At 37.5% G+C, this 26365-nt stretch overlaps 1 protein-coding gene across 1 annotated transcript in view; it reads right to left on the bottom strand.

Moving 5' to 3' along the window:
• The window catches only part of LOC139695479 (proteoglycan 4-like), a 74243-nt gene extending 58713 nt beyond the window's left edge, over positions 1 to 15530 (bottom strand). Inside the window, exon 1 of the mRNA XM_071594268.1 lies at positions 15231 to 15530. The gene's annotated coding sequence lies outside the window, so the exon portion shown is untranslated. The remainder of the gene's footprint in view (positions 1 to 15230) is intronic.
• Positions 15531 to 26365: the final 10835 nt, after the last annotated feature.

Genomic DNA, 26365 nt, shown 5'->3' with positions numbered 1-26365 from the left:
TAAATACGAATCAGAGAGTTTCTGACGTGAAAATGGTTTAGTTCGTTCCCGTATTGGTGGAGATTTCAATGCTCAGGGCCTTAGTCGATCACGGCGGCAGTGAATCTACGGAATCCGCATTGCATCCCGTTGTCCCGGCGAAAGCTCCTCCTTGATCGCCGTTATGCGCATGGCTATATGGAAGCGCCTCGCAGAGATCAAGCGCGTATGAGAGAGTGGGAGACGGAATACTTTTAAGGTCACCCTCTCGAAGCCGCGAAGGTCTTCTGGGAGGGAGAGCGAGGTGCGGACTCATGTGAGTCTGAATGTGCGAATATGTTCACGTGTGCGTGTGTACGTGTGATGGGGCGTGGAAGGAAGATCATCGAAAAGGGCAGCAAGGTGTTATTTCTCTCTCTCCATTTCTCTGTCTCGCTCGAGGGACCGAGTTGGCGCAATACGGCGTTTGATTTCTCTTTTGCGGCAACGAAAATTTGCCCCGGCCCTTCCATGAGCCGGTGCTCAACATAGCGAACCAAATGAGTGTCACTGCATCCCTCACAACGCCGCCTGTGTTCTTGAAACCGGCAACGCCTGCGTCGAACCGATTTGGAAACGCGACTACCATTGAAACATTGGTGGAGGACAACTCTCACGTACTCCCGTGACAAACCATACGCACGGAGTGGCTTAGCACCGGTGGCCTTGGGATATATTATACAGCGGTGTTTAGCCTTGCAATGAAATATGCAATCTCGCAACAATTTCAGCGGCTGTTGGTAGTAGAAATTCGATCATAGATGCTGCTGAAATTGATGATTAGGGGCTCTACTTTGTGAAAATTCATGATCACTGAATAAATAAACTTGCTATTTTTTCACACAAAAAACCTTATATTACTACTGATTTGAACTCAAAGGTGACATCATCAGGAAAGACATACCTAATGGCGTCGCCTATGCGTCTAAATCGGTAATATTACGAAGTTTTTTGTGTGAAAAAATACCAAGCTTACTTATTCAGCGATAGATACTGCTCTTGAGATCCGAATTTATACCTAACTTCATTCCAATAAATAACCTTGTTTGAAACCTTATGCTAATATAAGGAACGAAATATTATTTTTCTACTGAGCAGAAAAATAGAAAAAATATCTTTATGAATCCTGAGCTATATTGGTAGGACTATGAAGTAATTTCTATCGCTTATAATCTGGTCCTAAATATAGAGTTTTCGAGGGGATCTTTGATCTTTGTTCCGGTTCCTAACGATAAATCATCTTTCCCCAGGGACATCGACCTACCATAATTTAGAGTTTTACTAAAAAAGATACATTGCAAACCTTTTTCATCCTTTCCCCCATTTATTTCCTCCCCAATATATAAGCTTTCTGGAGGAAGTTTCCTCAACTATCTATGTTCACGAAATGACTCATACTGCGAATTTTTAGGGAATGGAATGTCATCTGTGATTGTACGAGGCAAGTAAAACTTTAAAGTTACAAGATACTCGAGATATTGTCATGTAAGCCACAAACAATTCGATTTATCAAGCTTTAACTGCAACATTCTACTCAAAAATCTAATTAAAAAATTTTAAAACTCGTGTACCCGTTCTTGGTTTCAAATCAGAATATCTATGTGAGTTTCAATAGAATATTTTTTATTATGGAATAATTTTTCAGGATATTTAATGTCCGCCAGATTAAAAGTCATAGTGTTTTCGATTCGTTGAAACTTGGGAGCCCAAACAGTTATGTTTAATGTAAATCCCGCATTAAGTTGATAGATCTTGTTCGACTTGCCCGAATGAGGATTAAATATTAGACAGAGAGTGATTATTAGTGAAAATGAACGTTGGAAAGGAGTAATTTTGTCTTTAGTCAATCGCAAAATTACGAATGCGCATAAACCAGGGAGTTACATTCAGAAGGCCAAAAGCAGGAGCATAATTTCTCTTACAACTTTAACTTACAGCTTCGCACACCTATCTTTCCAGTAATTTTCCATCTCTCTAATAAATTCGATCAGCATGACGTGCCTTTCAAGAGAAATTCATTCTAGAGGAATAAAATTAGCTTTAATTCGTGTGATATGACTATGTGAAGTACACTAAGTTTGCCTTGACATTCGGCTTCACCATGTGTTTCGAGACAAAGCTTAATCTACGCAGTTTGAGTAATAGTTTCTCCTCTTTCGAGAACGCTTCGGGCACGGGCGTCGTAAACGCCGGTGGTAAAATATTTTCTTTTTGGTTTCCATCACTTCCCACATGCTAAAACCAGATTGTAAATGTAAGGAAGCTGATCCATTAATTCGTGAAACCTTGGAGTACGTCGTGGGCCGGGTAGGCTTTTTTTCCAATCGCTTTGGGGTTGCCAATGTGGCGACAAGAAGTTGTCGATTTTCAGAAAAGTCATGTATGCATATCATTGAAAAATAATTAATCTCTCCAATCCGCATATGTAATCACTTTGGTCGCATCAATAATTATGTAATGTTGCGTAAATACCTCACTCCAACTGAACACCATTATATTTTATTCAAAGACCATGGACGACAGTGTTTTATGACTGTTTATGCAACGATCGTAACCTTTACCACAACCACGAATTACATACCCATTAACGCCAATAATATAATTCTTTATAACTTGAACGTTAGTCAATATTTCTATTCAGCTTACATCATTTCATACGTCCGTTTATATTTGAATTTAGCCTTGTTTTACATAGCGGATTACAATCGAGTATTATTTAGAGAGAGTTAGGTAATTTTGGGGTGAATATTTGCAGATTTATTGATCTCTTTTTACAATTCAAATATTCGCTTCAAATATTCAATAAGCATATTGTGTGGAAAAATTATATAAGATGTTTACTGTAATGCGTTGTGTTCCACTAAAGCAAATACCCCCAGCATGAAGTATTTAACTTCAACTCAAGCCGTAATGTAAGGATAATAATAAAAAAGAATATTTTCCCTTAAATACAAAGTCTATTTTTGTAAATTAATATTTTTCTTGAAGTCATTAGTGTGCCAGGTATTATGTTCCGTATTTTTTCCATATATTTTGAGGCTTTAATTGAAGCTATCTAGAAAATCGTATTCACAGAGATTAAAACATAAAACTATAATGCTATCTAAAACATAAATGATTTAGGGGTACGTAATCTACATCCTCAAAATATTTAAGAGAAGATAACCGAGAGAATTAAAAAACTATGATGCAATCATGAACATTGCATCTAACATCATAAATGGAATCAAACTAAATCACCTAGGAGGTTAAAAAAATATTATTTGAATTTTCAGCCTTAATACTTTCCAGTATGAAGGACAGCAAAATTTTGTTTGAAGCAAACTATCTACGATGTTATTAACATTTTCTAAGGAGGCTGTTGAACGTATCTACAAATGGAGCATCACCCTAAAAACATATAATGATCCATACTCAACCACGCCTGAGAGCCAAATTAGCATCATCAGCCACTTCGATATTCCTGCGAACTACCATGAAATTTTAAAACAATTGTATATATTACACTAAAATTTGTGAAATAAGTTGACATTTCCCAATGTAACCCTCTGCGACCTCGCCCTACTTGTTCAAGTGTGACGCTCGTATTTTGCAACTTTGAAGTTACAACGGGAATGATTAGTGCCTGGGCGGGGAAACATAAATTCAGAGAACTCTGACTGGTTACGAAACGTGTATTTGCAATCGAAAAAAATTCCTGAAGGGAAGATGAAACGAACGGAAGTTGAACTAATTTCATTTCGCCGGATATCGATGGAACTGATGGGATAAGATTTAGTACCGCTATATTGGTACTGGTATGGGCGATATGTTATTCCATTAAGTACTGACAATTTAAAAGAATAGCTATGATATTATTTCTATATTATTATATTTCTTATATATTTTTTTTAACAAAGATGTAGATTTTTAAAACAAAGAAGCACAAAGAAACGACACTCACATATGTAGTTTTGACGTTCTGACGGCTCGACCGTCCTCGTTTTTATATATTTGTGCGTCGCCGAAGAGCGTTCCATTTTGAAGAAATGTATGCATATATATATATATATATATATATATTCCATGTGAATAAATATTTGTTCGTTGGCGGGTTTTCGTGCATGAATGTGCATTTGGGCCGATGTGGCTCGTCTCCTTCTTCTGGCTCTGTGTGTCATGAAATGTACTGCTCCTATCCTTTATGATGTTTTTACCTACTGTCATTGCCTCTTGTGTCGTCTATTTCTCCTTTGGTGGGTGAAACAGCTCTCTAACACCATCTCCTGGCCAAATAATAGGGACACTTGGTTGCATAAACGCCCCACAGATTTTTGTGTAAATTCCTTCATAGCTCAAGTAGTTGGAGCATCGGTGTGGCAAATGGAAAGATCCGTAGATTCAAACATTGAAATCCACCACATGGCAATTACATATATTCATTCACTTGTAGTCCTAGGTTCAATCAAAATTCTCTAATTTTGAATTAGGAGACAATGACCTACTTTATCCGTCGTAATATTTGAGCTAACTTTTGGCGTGCCTTACAATCGAAATGGAGCCATACCCCCTTCATTTTGACACATTTGTTAAGAGAAGTTGAAAGAATTCTACTGTAGGGTTGCAAAATTGTCATCTAATTACCTATAGCAAAGCATTTTTGATCCAGATTCTACCACCGAAAATCGAGCACAGTTGCTATCATCTAATTTTATTGTAAGAGAAATATTAAATACTTATGTAGCCTATCGAAATAAAATCGCACTTTTCCTTACACCAAAGGGGTGTGATGAGTTATGTCAAGGTTTTACACACCTGTATGGATAACATTCGAAGTTTAGTGAAAAATAAGATTTTAAAATAAATGGCAAATAGTCATAGCTTGTGCCTTTGGCCATAGAAATTTTAAATGATTATTCACGATAACACCGACTTTCGTCTTCCGTTTACGGGTTGCTTACAGAGGCTTTCTCTGATCTCTTCAAGCCTCACCCTGATACTCTACTTCACGATTCACAGAGTTCACTTTAGCACACACGAACACTTTACATAATCATCCGGTTACAACGCATTTCCGACTTTCTAACGTAAACATTCATACGAGAGACTTGAAAGTTTATTTTCCCTGTCTTGTGTCTCAGTTGAAACAATATTAAAATCTCGCCAAGGGTTGCCTTTGAGTCCTATTTGGTACCTCTTCCCTATTCGTATGGCTAGCAGTGTTTCCCATAGTCGAGAATGCCAAGAAATGAATGCATTTTCATTACTACGGCCGCGTCGCGTCTAAGGCATGAAATAAGGAGCCATGGGGTGCACATTCTTACGTTGACGCACATGACGAAGGGGAGCCCGGTGTTTCGTAAGAGGTAAGTCCCCAACCCCTCCCTGATATACCCACCCACTCTCATCCCACCTCTCGATCTCCACCTGGGCCGTACCGGTCCCTACATTCATGTGGGATAGGCGGCCCCTTTCAACCTACTTTAACGGTGACTTCCACCATACTCCCCCTACCCGCCCCACTCCCCTCTCCGCGCGTCCCCCTCGCTCGTCCCCTCACCCCCTTCCTCCTTCCAGCGGCCCATTCCGCCGCTTGTACGAGGGGGGAGGGGGTTGAGGCGGCGCCACGACCCGTCCATTCTCCCCCGTCCACCCTCCCCCGTCCACCCTCCCTCCCTCCCTCATCTCACAGATTCACTTTCTCTTCGCGGAGTGGAAGCAGGGCCCGAGGGCGAAAAGCGCCTGCCCTCCCGCCCGTCCTTCGCGGGCATGGAGGCGGCGAGGCGAGACTCCCACAATACTCCGTGGGTACTGCGTAGCTCTCCTTCTCGCTCGTTGGCACTCCGAAGAAATACGCGAATTGGTGCGACCGCTCGGATCAATGCGTTTCCGTGGAGGGCGGACTGATCAGAAAACGCGAGGAATGTGAGGCGTGCGGAAGAAATGAATAGCACTCTTTGACCTCTGTTCGAGGCAAAGAGGCCTGTTGAGTAGGCCAATTGTCACACAGGTCAAGATTCTATGAAACATTTCACCCGAGATGATACGCATGAACCGATTCGTGTACAACTTATCCAGTGGCGTGCCCCCCATTCCATTCGACTTAGGATAAGTCGCATGCGTGCGACTTGTAAGGGTTAATACTAGTAATAATACTCGTTTTCATCACCTCCTATAAGTTTCTATATACTCCAGGTTTAGGTATTTCCATACTATTCCTGTTTTAAATAAAATTAAAATTTTCGTAATATTGTCACCCATTACTTTCTTGCTTTCAGTTCGCGCAGCACCTCTCTTTTGTCATTGAAAACAGGCAGAATCTTCATGCTAGAGTTTGTCTATATTAGTGCAGTACTTCTGTGGATAATAGATCGTCATGATGCTTCATTGACGCTTTGCGCATACTATGTAGGATAAGCTGACGACGTTCTCAGTAAGTTCAAGGAAAGGTAGAGACTCTCGACAAAGATACTCAATACGCAGCAGAATATGTCTATAGAATTATATAGCAAAACATGGTCTTCTATTTTAGATTTTGCGCAGTAAGTCTCTTATGTATATGTATTTCCCGGCCACACCTCCACGCTATGTTCACCTCTGATTGGTAGTCAAATAAACTTTCATGTTTAAGAGCAGAGAATTCTTCCCTAAACTCATTTTTGCATAACTTCCCTTACAATATACATGCAATTCCGCGTTTGTCAGCACACAAGTGCTTATTGAGTGCCCTTTGAGCAAAAATTTGGCTCGTATCCTCGCCTTAATGGGAACTTTTGTGGTGATTTTGGCCGAAGTTTTTCGAGCAAGTTTGCCTAAGTTTTGCCTCAGCCGAAGTTTGTCGGGCAAGTGTTTCTCGGGATAAGGAAATTGTGATTATGGTACTTCTTTGCAATGCATTTCATAGTTTCGACACGCTCAATATCTTTTCATGGTCAATTCTCAGAACAAAGCTTTCATATTTGATGGCATATGCTCGCCCTTTTTCCATCAAAAATAAGATCATCATCAGAAGTTTAGTTCGGTAGCATAGCTGAAAACAAGATCTTTGAATCTGAATCCCATTACTTTCTACTAGATAATTTAAAAATAAAGTTTTGGTTTGTTGTATTTTTTAAAATTTGGCATTAGATAGTGGCGAAAGACTTCGTTTTGAGTTACAGGAGGCAACTCTTTTTCAATTCCTAGGTCGCAAGTTATATTTCACGGGGTATTTTGGGCAAGTTAATATGGTGGTATCCATTTCGCATTAATTTGGTTTTGTTTTCAACTGTATTTGAAACGGTGAAGGGCATATCTCACTCTTTTCATGTTAAGTCTTTAAATATCCAAAACTTAACCAGTTTGTACATGGTTGCTCTGGCGCAAATTTTGCAAAAACAGACATGTAATATCAGCAACAAAGGAATTACCAGCCTTTTCAAAATCGCTATAGAATTATGTCTACTCTTCAAGTCTCGCAGGACACTAAATATAAATCTGCTGAAACAGAGGTAATTTGTGAATTTTGCAATATTGCATGTGTGTGCCAGTGTGCCATGGTAAGATGGTTCAAGAAGCCGTCTACGTTCGAACTTGATGTCTTAACGGTAATGGATTCGTTAAAGTTCCGTTATAAACCGGCAGAGCTGGAAGACTTAAAACTGTCATTAGCCATTCTTAGGATTAGGTTAGAACTAATAGCAGTTAATTATATTAGATATATCAATCAGAGGAAGTAATTGCGTTGCGAGTCACGAAGATGTGCATCGGAAAATAATTAAGTATAGTCTCGAACAAATGTTGGGCGATGAAAGAAGTCCATTGGAAAAGCGGAGTAATAAGTTGTAAATTAGCCCGTTTTAGATTTATCCCTACATTATTAATATCTTTTCCTACGGATATCTGATCACCCTCACTATTTTGTATATTTCATATTTTTTTAAACAATTGATACGGAATTTATCGTTTCCCATTCTTTCCTTAAATCCTGCTTTTGTTTTTTTAATTTTCCTACAGCTCTAATCTTCAACTTTCCATCTCATTTAATAATATTGGCATATAATTAAAAATTATATTATTTTCAAAATTTTAAAAGTTGATTATTACATCATCGCGGAATGAAAATTCTCGGGAAGGTGAAATAGAAACAATTTTTTCCAATGGTATTGCGCATGTAGTGTTTCATTTTCGACACGTCAGCTTTCGTTTTGTAGTAAGCTAACCTTCTCTGATTAAGTTTTAGTTTTAAAAAGGTGGGGCAATGCATATCTGAAAATATTAAATCCAACAAATCTTAACATATATTATTCTTTTCCGACTCTATTTCTTTAACACGATGAAAACTAAATATTCCTGCGTTTTTTATTCCACATGTATACTCGTATATTAAATATTTAATCTATTAGAATATCACAAGTCACAGCGACTACTTAATAAAAGAGAACCATCGTTTTAAAAGTGAAATGAAGAGCGCACGATTTAAATTATTTTGTTACTTTTTAGAATAATGCTTCCATCGTCCGACGGGCGGAAAGAGGTACTTCTTTATAGTCTGTTTTTATTCTCTCGGGACTACCTAGACGAAATTGGATTTATTTAACAAATGATTCCCGTACGCAATATTGGCTGTTTCTCCAATTATGTATTTTACGTCCACATTGGACTTTAAAACTTTTATTCTTTCCAGTATAAATAAACCAATAATACATGTATGAAGGGTCTTACATGTTATCATGTTAATGCTCAGATAAATGGGATAATAATACCTTTCATTCATCTCTATCTCTCATTTTCCCACTTTTATGGTATCTTAGGGTGACTGTCTTGTAATTTCGTCAGCGATTGAAGAAATGTTTGAAAAAAATCATTAAAAGCCAGGTCTGATTTCCTTTTTATGTCGGTGGTAAACTTTTAGCAGAAAGTGGGTGTATCTCTAAGTCTTACAATAGTTATTTGAAATACGGTTAACTTAATAGTATAGTACTCAGATTTAGCTAACGAAATATTATGTTTTCCTTAGAGTACTGAACTTTTGAATCCCCCGTTTAACTCAATTCGTGCGCCAATTCCTCGCAGAGGGCAGCCGGCAAGTGTCCTAATATAGCTTGTTCGAGGTCAGCTCGTTGATTAGTGTTATTTTCCAATTGGTACTATTATCCATGTCATCCAATCTGTAGTTATAAACTTGCGATTCTGAGAGTTTTATGTTCCTAAGTCCACTCAGATGATACCAAATAAATTTCTTACTTTTTAAAAGGCAAAATGTTTAAAGAATAATTTAATATAAAATTATTTTTAAGCTGTTGTCAGGTTCCAGTGGTTAAAATTTTGGTACAGTATGCTGATCTCAATGCAAAGTAGAGCTCTTCGCTCTCTGTTTTCATAGGAGTTAATTTTTTAGTACACTTTCCAAACTGGAACAAGGAAACTATCAACTATTGATTGGGGTCCAAGGATGGGAAAAGTGAGAAAGTTTGGTTCCGAATGTACCGTTTATTTGACTTTTTCCAAAAGAATGATTATCTCATTCCGGCTTCTTCTGGGGGAAATAGACCTTTGTCAACGATTCCTGATTGAGTTTGAAATGATTACCTAGTCACGAACTACTTTCCTATTACAATCTAAACTCCATTCACGAAGTCTATGTCGTGCTCTCCTCCTCTTTCACATTCGTGACCGTTACGTTCGAAAGGGAGAATTCCACAAATTTCCTCAACTTCTTCCCTTCGTAACTACCTCTGCAATGCGCTCAAAACATTTATTTTTCTATTTTCCAGGTGGTTGTCTTTTCTTTGGATACATTCTTGAGGTGAATAAAATATGTCTATGAAATTCTTTTCGTTTAATTACATGAAATGAAATTCGTTTATGATAAGTTTTCCAATAAAAGTTCTATATTTGAAGGTGTACTTTTAAATCTCAATTGTATTCCGTTGAACATTTTGCGAGTTCTATCATCTTAAGTACCAGAGAAAGCTGTAAAATGGTGCAAAACTATACTTTAAATGTGCTATGGCGAGTTTGGACCAATTTCTCGACCCATATTGTTTCATGATGTACCCATATTGCTAATAATTTTCGTAAAATTCTCGGTCGAATTGTAAATTCGTGTATCTGACGATCACCAGTTTGTGTTTCGTCTGTTACAAAATGAAATATTATCCGAAAAGCTATTTGTCGTGATATACTAGTATATAGTCTTATTTTGGAAGACTAAACAGCTTCATAGACCCCTACTGTTACGGATTATATAACCTATGATAGCCTTCACATAAAATGGTGGAGTGGGTCAATTACTTTCTCAAAGCATTTGGCTTTTGACATCCAGAATTGCATGTCAAGAACGGAGACTTCAACGCCTGAAAAACATTCCCTCAGCCGCCAGCGACAGGTGGTGGCGACGGCATGACTGATGTCATCGTCGCTTTAGTGCGCCATCCTTTTTCGTGTGTTTTGAATAAACTTTGCTTTCATTTTCTCCACATGCGAACACTTTTGCTGCATTAAAGGTGAAGGACGTGAAGAGAGATAGAGAGTCGTGTGTACAGCTTAGCCTTTCAATGAAGACATGCTACTGAATAATGGAAATATTCAGGCGCCTACGATGGATCCGCTGGATACGAACGCTGCTAGAGAGCATGGAATTAATTCTTAATGAGGTATGTCCCAGCAACACTTATAATGTAATTTGCTTATGCGATTGTGGATTTAGTAGTTAGTCTTTCCCTACAATGGTTGTTCGTTAGAATTCATAAAACTTAGAAAATTACCAAAATAACTCCTAGATAACATATTTAATATATAAAATATATAAACTCAAATTATATGTTATATATAAATATATATATATATATATATATATATATATATATATATATATATATATATATATATATATATATATATATAACATATACAATGAGTTTCTTGAGCACGCACACACACACACACACTAACATCTGTGTGTGTGTGTGTGTGTGCGTGTGCGTGCGTGTGCGTACGCGTGGGTGTGTACATATAAAATTTAATTAAGATATTGTAAGTTTTCAATGGAAGTATAATGTAAATATTAAGAAATAATTCGTTATCAGCAAATAGTTGGCCATTTTTATTTTTTTAAATACTGGAAAATGTATTATATTTCTTTTTATGTAAAATTAAAATCGTATATTCACTCAAGGTGAGAGAAGATACACTAAATATCTAGGAACCGAAACTTGAAACTTATATCTCTTATAATTATTTTTATGCAGATATATTTTTAAATATATAACTGTTTGCGTCGAATTAAATAATGATTTTTTAATTTCGCACTATGAAACAATCGTTGCCATTTAACAAAATAACTTCACTTGTTGTGTTAATGCGTAGAATAATACTCTGTTTATCTAGTCGTAGAGGATTAAAATAACTGCTTTTCTGTGATCCAGTATTTTTGACATTATAAAAAGACAAGATTTGTTTTTATGTAAAGATTGAAAATTCATTTGATGAACTTTGATTGTATTTAAATTATCTAACTTCAACGCACGTTTTAGCTTAAATTTAAATTGAATTAAAATGATAGGTCTTATATCACAAGTGGTGAAATATTGTCATTGAGTTCATTTTCAGTAATTCAACGGTATGCCAGGTGAAATATTTGGGATTTCTCGTTTTCTGTGGATCAACAATGTGCATTGAGACAAAATATGTGACCTCGAATACTCTTTCCCAATGACACCCAACGGCATATACTTGATTCATACACTTGCTAGTTCCGGTAAGAAGTGATATATTCTCATTTTGTCTCCGTACATGCCATGCGTATGGAAACATTTTGAGCTGTCATGATGAACACTTTCCGATACTGTCTACAACCGCAGAAACTAATGGCAAAGATTTTAAGTAAAGGAGTTACATTCAAGCACGTTGTGATCTAACACTACTCGAGCCGATACATACCTATTCAATCGGTTCGGAATTAAAGACCCAGTATGCAATCGGCAAGCCGATCTATAATGGATTATTTTTGTGGTTTTCTGAAGTTTTAATTGCTCAGACTAGCCATAACGCTTATATATCTTGAGCGTTTTAATGTTTCTCACTTTCAGTTTTCTTTTTCACTATCTCAAGAATGGTAATAATACTCTATTAAGTATGCTTATGCATATTTTAGAAATTAAAACATGATTTCTGCTTCGAAGTTAAAAAATCCAAATTGTTTATGTGAATAAAGCACGTTAATATATTTCTCAAATATATGAAAATAATCATCTAGGAAAACTTCATGTAATTAAAATAAATTAGCTGAAAAACAAAAGAATTGTGCGAAAAATTTCTCACTTTTTTAAATGATATCTACCACATTTTCGCCATATGCGATACTATGCTGAAAGCGCCTCCATAGTGTTGAAACTGCTTCAGTACTTTTTTTCATTATCACATGCATAAAGATTTTCACTCATTCAAGGATTTAAATGAAAACCTGTCGGAATCGCATATATAATAGGATATATATTGTCTTTATAGTGTGAGGTATTAGTTTTTTAACATTAATGAATAATTTATCGGTTAAAGTTTGTTGACTAAAAGCTTGCCAAGTCTGTGCTTTTAAAGTAGCTCTGCACTATGTTCTCCATTGAGGATGTGGTGTTTTTGTCATTGAAAACATGAGAAATTCGAAGATTAAAATTACGATAAATTTACTGAGTGACCGGTACAGTATACAGCAAAAAGAGTTTGCTTAACACCTACTAATCTATTGAAATAAACCACTATTTTATCCATTGAAAATATTCTACCTTTTCCTAATTTTTCCCTAAAATCCTTGCTTTTCTTCACAGATTCAATAATAATAAACTTCGGTTTATTTTCAGAATATTGGAAAATATTAAAGTTTTAAAACTTATTTTGTTAATAGGAGAAAATTTACGTAATATTTAATGAGATAGGTTTGGAATATGGATGTCTGAAGTCTTTCAAACTAAATGAACAGAAATGATATTTTAGTTACCATCCTTAATGGGCTCATATCTCCTTTTTAATTTGCGTTGGCGGCCATTCAGTAATGCTCTAGATTTACCGTACGTGAGATATTCACAAGGCGTTATGATTGAAGCGTATTAGTTGAAGACATGCGGAACCGCATTCCGTTATTTGAAGCAATTTATTCATGCCTGGATTGTTATCGCTAAGGACTCCGGAGTCTATAGAACCAGGCTGAGAATTCGTAGCATATGCTGGCAACGAGATTGATCTTATATCCTGAAAAAATTATTATTCGCCTCTTTTTCAAATAATAATGTCATATTAGTATAAATTACATTCCTTTATCCATTAAGTAATTCGCCATATCCTGACCTAATTCAGTATTTAAATCTTTCTTATGGAAAATGTATGGGTACATGTCATATGGGCAATACTAAATAACTCTTTCATAAATGTTAGAACGAAATTTCATATTACTCATTCGGATAATTTCGGAGAATAACTTACATAAGTTTCGCATTTCTTATTTTTTTCCGGAGGGAAGCCTATTATCAGGGCGCAAAAAAATCACTCGAGGTTTGTGAGAGCATTGATAAGGAGACCTTAATTTTTTTAAAGTGTGAGCCACAGATAAGTATCGTAGCTTTTCAACTTTAAATGTGAAATTATGAAAAGTAGATTTCTTAACTGATTAAATTTTTCTGTTTTGCACGGATATAATTAACTCTACATCAAGTGCCTCTCAGTAAAGACGCATACCTTTCCACGGTAAGGTTGCTTCGCCATCCAAATTTCAATGAGATATCTCAATCAAGAATTATTTTATCATGGAGAGTATAAAAATAATTTCATTATTGTATGAGCCATGGTAAGAACCTAATTATACCACACAGTCTCCATTCTTTTTGTTTTCATAATAATCTTCGAAAAACCTTATTTTTTAGGTTTATAGCCGTTCAGTCATCCACGACAAATTTAAAGAGAGTTTACAAAAAAATTATGCAATACAAACATTTTTCAGAGCATTTCCTGTATTTTTAAAACCTCAAATTTTCAAAATCCATCTTTGAAATCGATTTCTATCCATTTTCCATTTATACAGTTAAGATTGCTTTCTAGACCCTAGTGACTACCCGCTGCCATCAACTATTGATACTTTTTTTTTAGTAGTCATGAGAAAACACGTGATATTATGACATCCTTCTTAAATGGGAGATATGCCTTACCCTGATCTAGCGCCTACTCTTCTCACAAAATTATGCACATATAGGGTGGAGTAAAATAATTCGAGTTCAACAAGAGGTATGCGCAGAAAAATCCGCCCAAACGCTCAAGCAAGTTCTTTCACTTTTTCCTCTCTCGCCTCGACTCGCATTGTGTGCACGTGCGTGAAAAGGTTTCCACTGGGAGCAAGGAATGGGAAAGGGGGGGTGGAGAGACAGCAAGTGGGTGGAGGAAGTGGAGGAGAGGGGAAGGGGATGGTGACGAGTGGGAGGGAGCCGATTCGGGAGGAGAAGAAGAAGAAGCACTCGTAAATTTTTGTGCATCGAAATATCCTCACGCGACGCTGACGGCCATACTTTCACCTTCGACTTCGAAGAAAAGCCAAACTGCGAAGAAACCGTTCGTGTTTATCCCATGAAAAACAAGAATACCGAATTCAATTACAATCGCGCGCCGAAGCCTCACCAATGAGCTATAAGCCCAAAAGATTGCTCCCACACTGACCAGGTGAGTGAGATACTGACTGACTGCGGGTCTCGCGGAGAGACCTCGCGATGGCGGGCCGTCTGGATGACGCGACGACGACACAAACAGAGCACGCAACACGGCATGTGGGAAGCAAATAAATCACTTGAGGGCCTGCTGAGAGGGCCCAAAACTTCTCACACGACCCGAAATCTAGGGCCCTCCCCTATAATGCTAGCAGACCTTTCGTTTCCATCGTACATACTACACTCCTGCTCCCTCATCCCGCCCTAACCATTCACAGCCCAACCCTCACTCACACACCCACAGTCCTATCCAACATTCCAGAAAGCGAAAAGGCAGAGGGGGGTGAGATAGAGTTTAGGAAAAAGAGAGTGGTAGCGCAAGAAGGGATTCTCACAAATCACAAGCACAGAGTCACACCATTCTTTTTCCGGGAAGAGTGAAAGAGGAGACGAGGGACACATCCACTCAAAAGCCAAAACCGAGGCGCAGTCCGAGAGGCACACCGGGAGAGATTCAGATCGGGTTTGGCAAAGGCCAGAGGTGAGTAAGGGGAGAGGAAGATCACATACGGTGACGGACAGCCGATGACGGATGGGGGCTGAACCCTCAGCTCTTTTGAACACCCAACTCCAGCGCACCCCAGTGGATGAGGACGTCTTCGGCGGGCCTGGACCTCTTCCAGCGGCTCTCTTCCTCCTTCCGGCGGCGCACCCTTGGGGACGCACAAAGCCCTCTTCGGTCCTCGCCTGCACGGGGCACGGCGGGCAGCCCGGCGACTTCGGGGGAAGCGTGGAGACTTGAGTGAGCGAGTGGGAGAGCACTCGAGACGGGAGGCCCTCGCATTCGTCCTAGCCACTCGGGGATTTCGAAGCGACTGGGCGTGGAGGTGGTGTGGCCGCCGTTGAAAGAGTGGAGGTAGAGGTTCTCTTCACGGCGAGGGTAGGGGGAAGGTCTCGGAGGCCGGATGGAGGAGGGAGAGTGGAGTTTGGAGTGGGGGGCGACGAGAGGGAGAGGAGGCGGGATTGCAATGTGGGTGGGAGGGAGGGGAAATCACGGGAGGAGAAAGGGTACGATGGGGTGGGAAAGTTGAGGTTGAGGAGTGGGGAGAGAGAGAGCGTGAGTTTGATATTTTTTATTTTCGGACGTGGAGGGTAGTGGAGGGGGGTTGATTTTTGTTCCGGAGAATAGGATGGGGGATGGCGAGGTGTAAGGGGGGAAAAGGTTTTGGAAGGGTGGCTCGGCTGAATGCCCTTGATCTTTCCCTTCCTGATCCGGCGGCGGTAAGAATCTTATATTCCACCTGTCCCTGCCTTTTGCGTTCCGCCTCAAGTCTCCTACGCATCCGTGGCTTCCTATGGATATATTTTTGGCTCTCGTTGCCTGCTCACCCGAATGTTTTGGCTATCACCACTCGGAAGTTGATCTTTCAGCATCTGTGAAACGGTCAAGCGGAAAATATTCGCTATTCAAGCAAATACCCTGAATGCTCAATGACAAGTCACGACCAATAAAAGACTGCGAATTGACCTTCAATTCTTTTTTAAAATGGCCGTAATTATATTAGTACATTTGGGCTTTGAAAATGAAAGCGAGATAATTCATTTTAGAACTATTCATATGAGGAGAATTTTTAGATTAGAGCGTTTACCAGAGAAGGATTATTTTTTTATTACCTACACATAGGTCCCATACCACCATTTTTGGTAAGACTAAAAATGTAAGTGTGTGTGTGTGTGTATATATATACACACATATGTGTACATAATGTTTGATTGAATTTAATTTATAAAATGGTGTCTCTTGTTTCTTGTGTATATTACGTACCAATGGATTCAAAAAATTTCATGCAAGGTTACCTCACAAAGCGTGCGCTATGCATGTTAACTTATGCTACGTCTTCATTGAGCTGTATTTTTAAAAACACTAGAGTAAAAGGCTCACAAAACGCGTAGTGTTTGAAAGGATGGAAAAATGTTAACGCACGGAAATAATTTTCTTTCTCTAATTTTCAAATTTGAAATAAAATAGACTGCCTTGGTTAAAAGGACTATTGATTTTCTCAACATGTCTTTGCCTCTCTTATTTGTTAATTTTAAGTTAAAGCTGTTCAATAATCCTATTACAAATTCAGGGTGAAAATAAATATTCAAGCCTCGACATATTTTTAGCAAGGTGCTCCCTAGTTAACAGCGCTATTTGTTTCAATTCCTGCAACAATTTTTAATGTTGTGAATAATACGAAGGACTTTATCTGTCACTAATATTTTTACACCGATGAGTTGCGTAAAATACTCCCAAACTCTTCTTGTCTTTTTTTTATTAAGGAATTGAAATAAAATAAAAAAAACTATAACTTCTACAGAAGAAGGCGCTAACCATCTCATTGGAGAAAATGCATTTAAGTATTGAAATTCCATTCCTGTTAATTAAAAATTTAACGCCCATTCCTAAGTTTCAAGGAAAATTGTTTCAATTAATTTTTAAAACGGAGTGTGGTTTCTTCCAGTCAAACTTTTGCTGCTAGCAGCCCTTGGTTACATATACGTTACTCTTCTAGCAGAGTTCTTCCTCTGTGCTTATTTTTGTTTGTGTTTTCGAGTGATGGTAACAGTTCAAGGCGATGAAACTACAAGCCGAAGTCACATAAGTTTTGCAGTTCCTAAGAAAACCAGTAGCAAAGATAGCAATTTATTAGCGATTAAATCGGCATAATTTCGTAAGAAACATATTCCAAGCTCTTTACTAAACCCCAAAAATATTTTTTTATAATATTTTACATAATTAAAACCACGAATTCCGTTATAATTGGGATTTAATGACTTATGCACGAAGAGTGCTTGGCTAAGTAATTCTATTGGACTCTGAAATTAATTTTATTTTGTTACTTTTACGTAGTAACTGGAACGGTTTACTTATTCAAGAATAATCATAAATATTAATACCAATTTAATTACGACTACAAAATGTCATCTTGATGGCATTTTGTATTGTACCAATGGGAGTGTTTAGTTTTCTGAATATTTTCCGTTGATGTTTTGTTGGCATCCACAACAGTCGAAGTTGGAGAAATGCTACATAAATATTAAGGCGGGGGGTATAGGTTCGATTAAATATGCAGCAAAGTCGATTGAATTAATAGGTCTTTGTGCGACCAGGGGGAATTGAGATTCAGATCCTTCCCTTTGAAGTGAGAAAGTGACCTCTTAGATGGCGGTAGTACTACAGACTCCACCCGCCATTGTTAACATCTCCCGGTTCCTCTCTACAGCATTACTCCCTCCACTTCTTTACCTCAATCTTCCCACTCGCCACCCTCCCAACGCCCTTCCAGCACGATCATATCGGCGTCCTTCACCCTTCTAGCATCCCACCATCTCTTATTAGCCTTCGTTCCATTCCTCTCTAACCCATCCGCTGCTCAATTTAAGCTGTATCATACTCCTTGAGCAATTGTTTTTTTGTTTTATACTTTTTCAATGGTTTCCTCCATCATTTCATATACATAATACATAAACAATTTACTGTATTTTTGTAAGCTCAATTCTTCATCATCATATCCCTTACTTTAGCATACTTATCTGCCTTCTTCCACAATATTTATTTCCTATTTTTTATGATAAGTTGAAAAAGCTCGTTTTGTCATGTTACGTCGTAATAGGCGGTTGCTCTACTTGAAGGGTCATTAATCTTGCTACAGCGAAATTCATCATAATTTGCTTTCAAAAAATGAATTCGATCTATTAATCAAAAGTTTTCCTGGGATAATTTGTTAAAAGTAACATAACTTCACTTTGAAACTCCCCCAATCTACTGCATTCTATTACTTCACGCTATCCTGTTCAGTACATTTACTCATTTTTCAGAAATTTTACTTTGCTTCTCCTCCTCCCCGAGCAATAGCATTTACACATATTCCAGAGCCTCTGCTATCTAGTCATAACTTTCAATTTCTAGTCATAACTTTTAATTTGCCCACTCTTCATAGCTTTAGAGTCAACATTTCTATGAGTAACCAAATTTTCTAGACAGGTCTTCTTTTCAACATACGTACCTTTCAGATTTCTTTCGAGCGTTCCTCAAAGTTACGTTTTCTTTTGTATCACCTGAGGGCGTGGCCTGCTAGGGATTCATCTAGGGGATATTTACAACAAATAGTTAGAAATAAAATATATTCATCTGAATGAATGTCCATCGTCTCACATTTGGCCAACTTGAACACTTTTGAAATCTTTGTCACTATTGATTAAGAGACCAGCCGAGTTCAAATACCATTTTTCTTAAAATTAGAACCATAGTGCAATAATATTAAGTCATGGAGGTGGAAAAATATTACCCGCTTATTTTATAAAATAAAAGTATTATAGAGGATAATTTGAAATATAATATGGACGCGTAATAATAACTATGTTCATGTACTCATTTGTTGTTCAAAAGTATACACATGGAGTTTACACTTCCCCCAAAGGGAATTAATGCCCTTTATTGATTCAAAAAACGCTGTAGGCGACCATATCCTATCTGATATTTTTATTACTTCAAATAGTTATTTATTGCGTACATTGTGACTATAAATTATGAAGGATGGCTTAAAAAGAAAATCGAATCACTTCGTTGCCGTTGAAATGGTATATGGCACACAGGGTTATTATTGAAAACTGCTTCGCGTTTATTCGTTACAAATCAGGTAATGACAAATTAAATCATTTGCAGAGAGTTCAATAGGTAGGAATTTATATAGTCCTTATTATTATGTGGCTATTAACTAATTTACTAGAATTAACAGTCTCGTTCAGCCAAGTTCTACAGTTTGTCTGTCAATGAAAAATTTTCCTCCAACCACATTACTGATGCTTAATCAAGCATCCAGCAACAGGGATGACCGGTGTCTAAAAGTTATCAGTATTAATAAATTGTTAGATTTATTGCCAGAGCCGCGCGGAAACTTTAACGATGTGCATCCGTTATGCCAGTCTTACTTTTGGCAATGTTTCCGGGACGTTGTTGCCGCTGGTATTACTTGATAAAGTGAATTACTCCTTTCAGAATATATTTGTAGTAACTTCAAATGTCAGTGAATTCAAACATCAATTTTAGATTGGAAACGCTTAGTGTGAGAATATTCAGTCACGCTTTTACAAAACGGTTTTTTCGTCGGAACAGCCCAGTGATTGCAATAATTCAAGGGTCACCATGGCATGGTGGAGTGGCATGAAACCTGCGATACCTTGGTAATGTCTTTGAGAAAGTCGCGCTTTCATCATTTTTTCAAATGCCAAATTGAACATCGGAGGTCTTTACGCAATGTTTTTAACGTAATCTAAATGATTTTGAATCTTAAAATTCCCAAACTGTTTGCATGCGAGGCAAAATATTATCGAAAATTTCCACGAATCATACTTAAATACGAAACCCTGATCGATTAAATACCTCCTCTGATCCCTAGAGCTAATTCATGAGCATCGCTTCCATTGTTTCCATCTGAGGCGTTGCATCTTCTCTCCTAAGAGTCGACCGTAACCTATGTTTAGTGCCATACCTGTTAAAATGTCAAGTGGGAAGGAAACATTCACATTCGCTCTCATGAACACTTAACAGGTCAAGGAAATGAGATTGGTGAGTGGAGTATCGTACCGCTAACCTAAGCAATATCATCAAATTATATCCATTTTCTCTGCTCATTATCATCATGGCTAGTATACATGTCAAATATTTATGTTGTAAGAGCCCTTCAATGTATAAATATTTCTCTGTCAATATTTGCAATCCTTTTGTCATATTACGGGTAAATTAAGGTTATACGGCATTTTAAGGTCTCAGGGATAGAATTTATTTAATAAACTAATTTCTCTGCCCTTATTATCTTACTTTGATATATTATTTCACCAAATGGTATTAGAGGGTATCGGAACTAGCCTTGAATAAATGAAAAACCCCAATAGCCGTAAGCAGTTAACCTTTCAAAACAAAGTTCAAATGAGTTAAGTTGGCTAACGCCACAGGTCAAAAAATCTAGTGAAAGGTAACTAAGGAAAGAGATGAGAAAGATGAATACGAAAACACGTATTTCGGCCACAAAGGAGCCCTCTTCAGAGTAATGAAGGTGAATCGTCACGACGATTCACATTCACGAGTCGTGACGATTCACCTTCAGTGATCTGAATAGGGCTACGTTGTGGCCGCAATCCCGTATTCGTATTCATCTTTCTCATCTCTTTCCTTAGTAACCTTTTACTTCATTCTTTGGCTTGTGGCGTTAGCCAACTAATCTCATTTGTACTTTGTTTTGAAGGATAAACTGTTTATGCCCATTGGAGTGTTTCATTTATCCAATAATACTAGCCGTAAGAGCTCAATTCTATCAATATCGGAACTAGCAGTAATAAATTCCTATTTTATGGGATACTAAATTCTCTTCATAATTAGCCTAAGTTATTAACGACATTGTTGTTAATATTTTCACTAACAACATTATCGTTTATTTTTTTCTAGTTAGTCATCCAAGGTCTTCAGTGTCATAATCGTTCTTAGTTCTTTCTAGTCTTATGTTTTGAAAATGACCCCACTTAAATATCAGCCTGAATATTTGAATAACTTGGTACTGCTTTTCTTGCTCGAGTTTGGCAAGCATCTCCTCCCTCAATCTTTTTGGGAGATTTATTAAAATTGGGTATGTTGTTGTTCAAGTGTTGTTTAAAATTTTGTTTAAGAACAACTTTACACCATAACTAATCATTTCTTAACTTCAACATATTGTAATTTATTAAAGATATACACACCGAAGTATACTTATTATTTGCTAGCCTACCGTTTAATGTAGGTTTTTCATGGAAACAAACTGAGCATCGCTAAATATACACTAACTGTGCCTCATCTAACAAGTCATAACTAAACTTCCCACACAATTACAATAAACCCTACCTCAATGCCGCATACAGTAATATTCTATGACTAACCTGATTCATATTACTACCTTTATCCCCTATTTCTTGTTCAATACCATGGTCAATTCATGTTGATTCTTCTCCCCTACTTTAAATTACTCTGTAGTTATTGCTGCGGTAACCCCCGCTGTCTCTTTATCTCTCCTAAATCAAAACCTCGTTTATCTCTGGACGTTTTCCAGCTACCCTGTCCTCATCGCCCTCCTAGAACTGGGTGACCCTATCAAAACCGTTATTCCTCTTCTAATTAGTTTTTCATTCCTGGTTTTGCAAGAATTTCGTCTGTTGACGACCACGGAGGTCTTGCCTCCCTCGCTGCTGGGCACGAAAACCGGCCGAGTGGGCAGAGTCCGTAGTTACTAGGTTTCATTCTCATAATTGTGTCATCACAAAATTAAGGGTTAAATAATTGAGATGGTTTCCCGCTGCCTTCCTCGATAGAGTTTTCAACGTGACACCATGTCTTAAATTGCCGCCCCACGGGGATTAGACCCCTTGCAACCGCGTCACTGCAAAACAGATACTGTTGAGTATCTCTTTTCTGTTTCTTACCCTTCGATCTATAAGGAATTTCCTGCTAAGAGCATTTATCAATGTCACTGCCAGTAATCTCTAGGTATCAATGGAACTGGCTTTTCTATTACGCCATGATTGTAATTCCTGAGAAAAACATTGAAATTAAAGAATAGATTAAATTGATCAATTATTTATTCTTCTCATTCTTTGCTTCTCATAGTGTTCTTCTCATTTTACCTTCAAAAATTTGAATACGCAAGGTGAAATTGAAGCTTTACAGTGCAACCGGCAGAATTCTAGTTGGTAAACATTTTTCTAATGTCTAGGAAAAACTATTTTTTAAATGTGATTCACAACGTATAGGGAATACATTTCGCTGAATATTTTAATATTTGCCCTTTTATTGCGAAGTGTCACTTTTTAAAAGTATTCGCTAAATGCTCATTTTCCCGAGAGAATTTAATTCATTTCCTATTTGTCTTCAGCCTATTCGGGAAATAGTAATTCCCTTAAGGTCACTCTGAAATTCTCTGATTTTAAATTTTACCTACGTAAGCCCTAGCTATTCAGAAATAATACATTCCAAATTTTAGCGACCTTTTTGCAAAGAACTTTAATTTAGAAAGAAATAATTAGCCAGGGATGCGGTTTCCAGGAAAATGACATAAGTAGGACTGCATATCCTGTCATTTGTAAGGCGGGTACTTCCTTTGTCCTTAGCCTTCCCAATTTCCCCAAAATTCGTGGCAATGGTAATTTCCCTTTATAAATTAACCTTTACTGTGTATTATGATTTTTTTTGCTGAAAGTACTTCATAAAATCATTCATCAATTTTGATTATCTTTCATTTTGTGTCCATTTCCACGAAGCACAATTGTGAGCGTGGGTTACCTACCAATTAAATAGCATCTGAATTTATTGACAAGGTAAGCATTCTTTTGAGGTGGAGGTCGTAGATAATACGAGCTCATACAATGTGTGCGATAATCATAAACCTTTATCTCCAAATTATTTAATTAGTACTTTGTCATAAGTCATCATAGATTGGAGGCACTGACATTATGTTATTGATTCATCAAGTTGTAACGACCGTCTCTAATATTTTTACGTATAAAACGATGGATATTTTGACTAGAGAGAAGAAAATTGTTGGTGCAAAAAATGAAAAAACTAATTTTGGTACAACTTAAAATCTAAATCCTATAATTCCATCTAAATCCTATATTTTCTAAATCCTATAACTCATTTTTAGATAGTGGGTAGTACCTGTAGAACATTCGGAATCTCCCTATAAAAAAATGTTTTTCTATCTGATTTTACAATGTCCTCTTAAATGTCAAAATTTCATTAAGTACGAATGATTTTATCTGCTAAAATATTCAAAGGGAAACGTTTGGTCTGTAACTAATGAATAAGCTAATGACTAACTAACTCACATCTCAAAAGCCCCGATCTTCGATTATTCTCTTACCCCAACGACCATGTTTCCGTGCCATGCACAGTTACATTATGTATTGAAGTTTTCACTGGTACATATTAAAATACAAGAGGAGAAACTAACTTGAAAAAAATAATGCTAAAAGAATAGTTAATACTATCACTAAATATTGGGAAATTATCCTTAAAAAGGGGGAATTTCTTGGCACAATTAGAATTCATTTCAACCGATCATGTTAATAATATATTTTTTTAATCCACCCACTAGTTTCAGAATTGATGTGTTGACAACTAAGAGCTCAAATTTAGTAATGGAGCACTATCAAGAACAACAAAATATTTTATTTAGATCACCCAATAAACAAGAAAACACTTTAACACATCTTCAAAAATAATTAATTTTTTTTACTCGTGTACAACATTCTTTCATTGCGTGTGTATACTTAAACTTGAGCGACTGGGTACCGAATGTGTCCAATTATTTTCAATACCAAATACTCTAGTTTGACTTCACAGATTATTTCCAATTCCATCGATTTTCATTCTACCTCCATGTGATCTCTCTGAGCGTTAATTATCACGACACTGCAACATAGGATTTCAGATAGGAAAGGGAAATAATACAAGGAGGCAAAGGAATCAAGCAAAGAGGATGATAGCAGAATGATATTACATCATCATGGCGATGGTTCTATCTTTAGTTTCCAACGGTCAAGACAGCCTTCGGTCGGCTGCTGAGCCGCCTGGCAACCTAATCCCTGTGACGCATGGAGCCCGTCACCGCTCCTTAATTAATTGCCTCGGGGATTTTCTACGTGAAGACAAATTTACCCAAGAAACATTCTAAGCTGCTTATAAAATGACATTTCCTTTCACTATTTCAAAGATGAACAATTATGTTACTTGATTTCTTTAGAAATTTATGGTGAAATATTTGTGAAAAAAATGTGTGTGGAGGAATATTATAGCATTAGCAGGTAATAAAAACTTGAAGATCAATGTGTTTTTCAATCTTCAAACAATGTAGTCTGTCAAATATTCATTGCTTAGCTTGTATGAGATAATGTCGAAGACGTAAATTACTTTATTTTATCAATATATTTTCTGCATTTAAAATTTTAATTGCCTAAGTATTGGACTAATTTCTTGCGAGCAAAGGTAAAATATTTCGAGATGCCTAATGAGTGATAAACACTCTTTCATTATTTGTCCGAGAACCAAGATCTAAGAACAAATTTTCGGGGCTATGCCCTCTCGTATCTACCAGTGTGGCGACATTGGTCCGTTCGCAAACATACGTGCATGAGAATAATTGAAAATATATCCGAGGTACTTTTAAACTCATGGATTTCCAACCGAATTTTTTTTAGTCACAACGCAGAGGGTAAGAAGAGGGTAGCATGAGGAAGTGTTAGAGTTGGTGGGGGGAGGATGGGTGGTGAAGTAGGAAGTGGACGCGCACCCCGATGTGCCGTGTGGTGAAGTAAAAGCCGGCGTTCATTTTGAGCATACGGTTTTAGCCACCCCGAAACGGGCTCGCCGAAGGCGTTACGACACACTCGCACAATGTCCGAAGGAAAGTTTTTGCCACCGATTGGGACGGCGTGTCGTAACTGCGTGAGCACTCGCGCCGTAGTCTCCGCACGCACGCCTTGGGCACTTGAAACTCTGGGCCGCAGAAAGAAAGGGTTAAGGGAGAGAGAGGGCTGAGGGAGAATGGAGGGGGAAGGGTGGGGCGAGAGGTGGGTCAGGGAGATAGAGATATAGGGTTGATTGAACGGTTGTAAAGCACTGCTAGTGACGACGATTGCCCCGCATTTAAAAGCGGCGTTAGAAACGGAAGTGTCCACTCGCAAATTTCCTTTCCCTCGACCGATTGCCACAGTAATCGGCCATATCTGATCCCTCTGGGAAGGAACAGACTCCACAGAGGCTATTAATGCAATGTGGTCCCATGAAAACCCGAACAACGACAAAAACCGACTCTCTCTGTCCGTGAGTTAAAAATGGAAAACGCTCGTGATGTTATACACACATGCTTTAGAACTCATTGTTGGCGATAGGCACTAAGAATTTTTATGACACGGTTATGCTAAAGTAAATTCACGATTTCAATCATGCGATACGACGTGAAATGAAGGGTGATTAGCTAACACCCGCTATTCCATTCGAGATGCAATCAGTTTTATGCCTGCCTTATTACGGGAAATAATAATTAGCCACATTCACATACTTTTGCTCCTGACAAAATCTTTCGTGCACTAGTAATATTTAATTTAATTGTCAGGGGCCTCGCGAAAGCAGAAGTTCTTTGATGGAAGATTAGTAGAGTAAGTTTGGTGTAACTTATAGGGTGAGAACCAAAATTACAACTTTTAAACCGGATTAATTCAAAATAAAAGAGATTTTCATTGAAATTGCTACTATACGGTGAATTAATAGCAAAATAAAAGTTGCATTGCTGGTAAAATTTGAATTTCACGATGTGTAAATGTGTGAGCACAAATTCTTGCATGCGTGCACTCAAAGAGTGATTTTCAAACTTTTGTTCTCATATATGAAAAATAAATCTGCAAGTAGTCCGTAATAATAATTCCCGTAAACCTCAGCATTGGAAGGATGGCAACCTCTTTATTTATCCCTCTTTCGGTAAACTGTCGAAACCAAGACCATTTTATGGTGTATACAATTTTGCTTAATTTTAATACAAGCTATTGACGTTAATAAATGAATAAAATGTTGGAAAAAAGTTCTGCAGATTGAGAAAGAGAATTCAAAAAATGATCAAGGCAACGAAAGGCTTGTATAT

The sequence above is a fragment of the Hetaerina americana genome, unplaced genomic scaffold (assembly GCF_022747635.1).
Source record: "Hetaerina americana unplaced genomic scaffold, ioHetAmer1.1.p SCAF_1, whole genome shotgun sequence".
Lineage (NCBI taxonomy): Eukaryota > Metazoa > Arthropoda > Insecta > Odonata > Calopterygidae > Hetaerina > Hetaerina americana.
The sequence above is the reverse complement of the archived record's forward strand: the minus strand, read 5'-3'. Positions and strand labels throughout refer to the sequence as shown.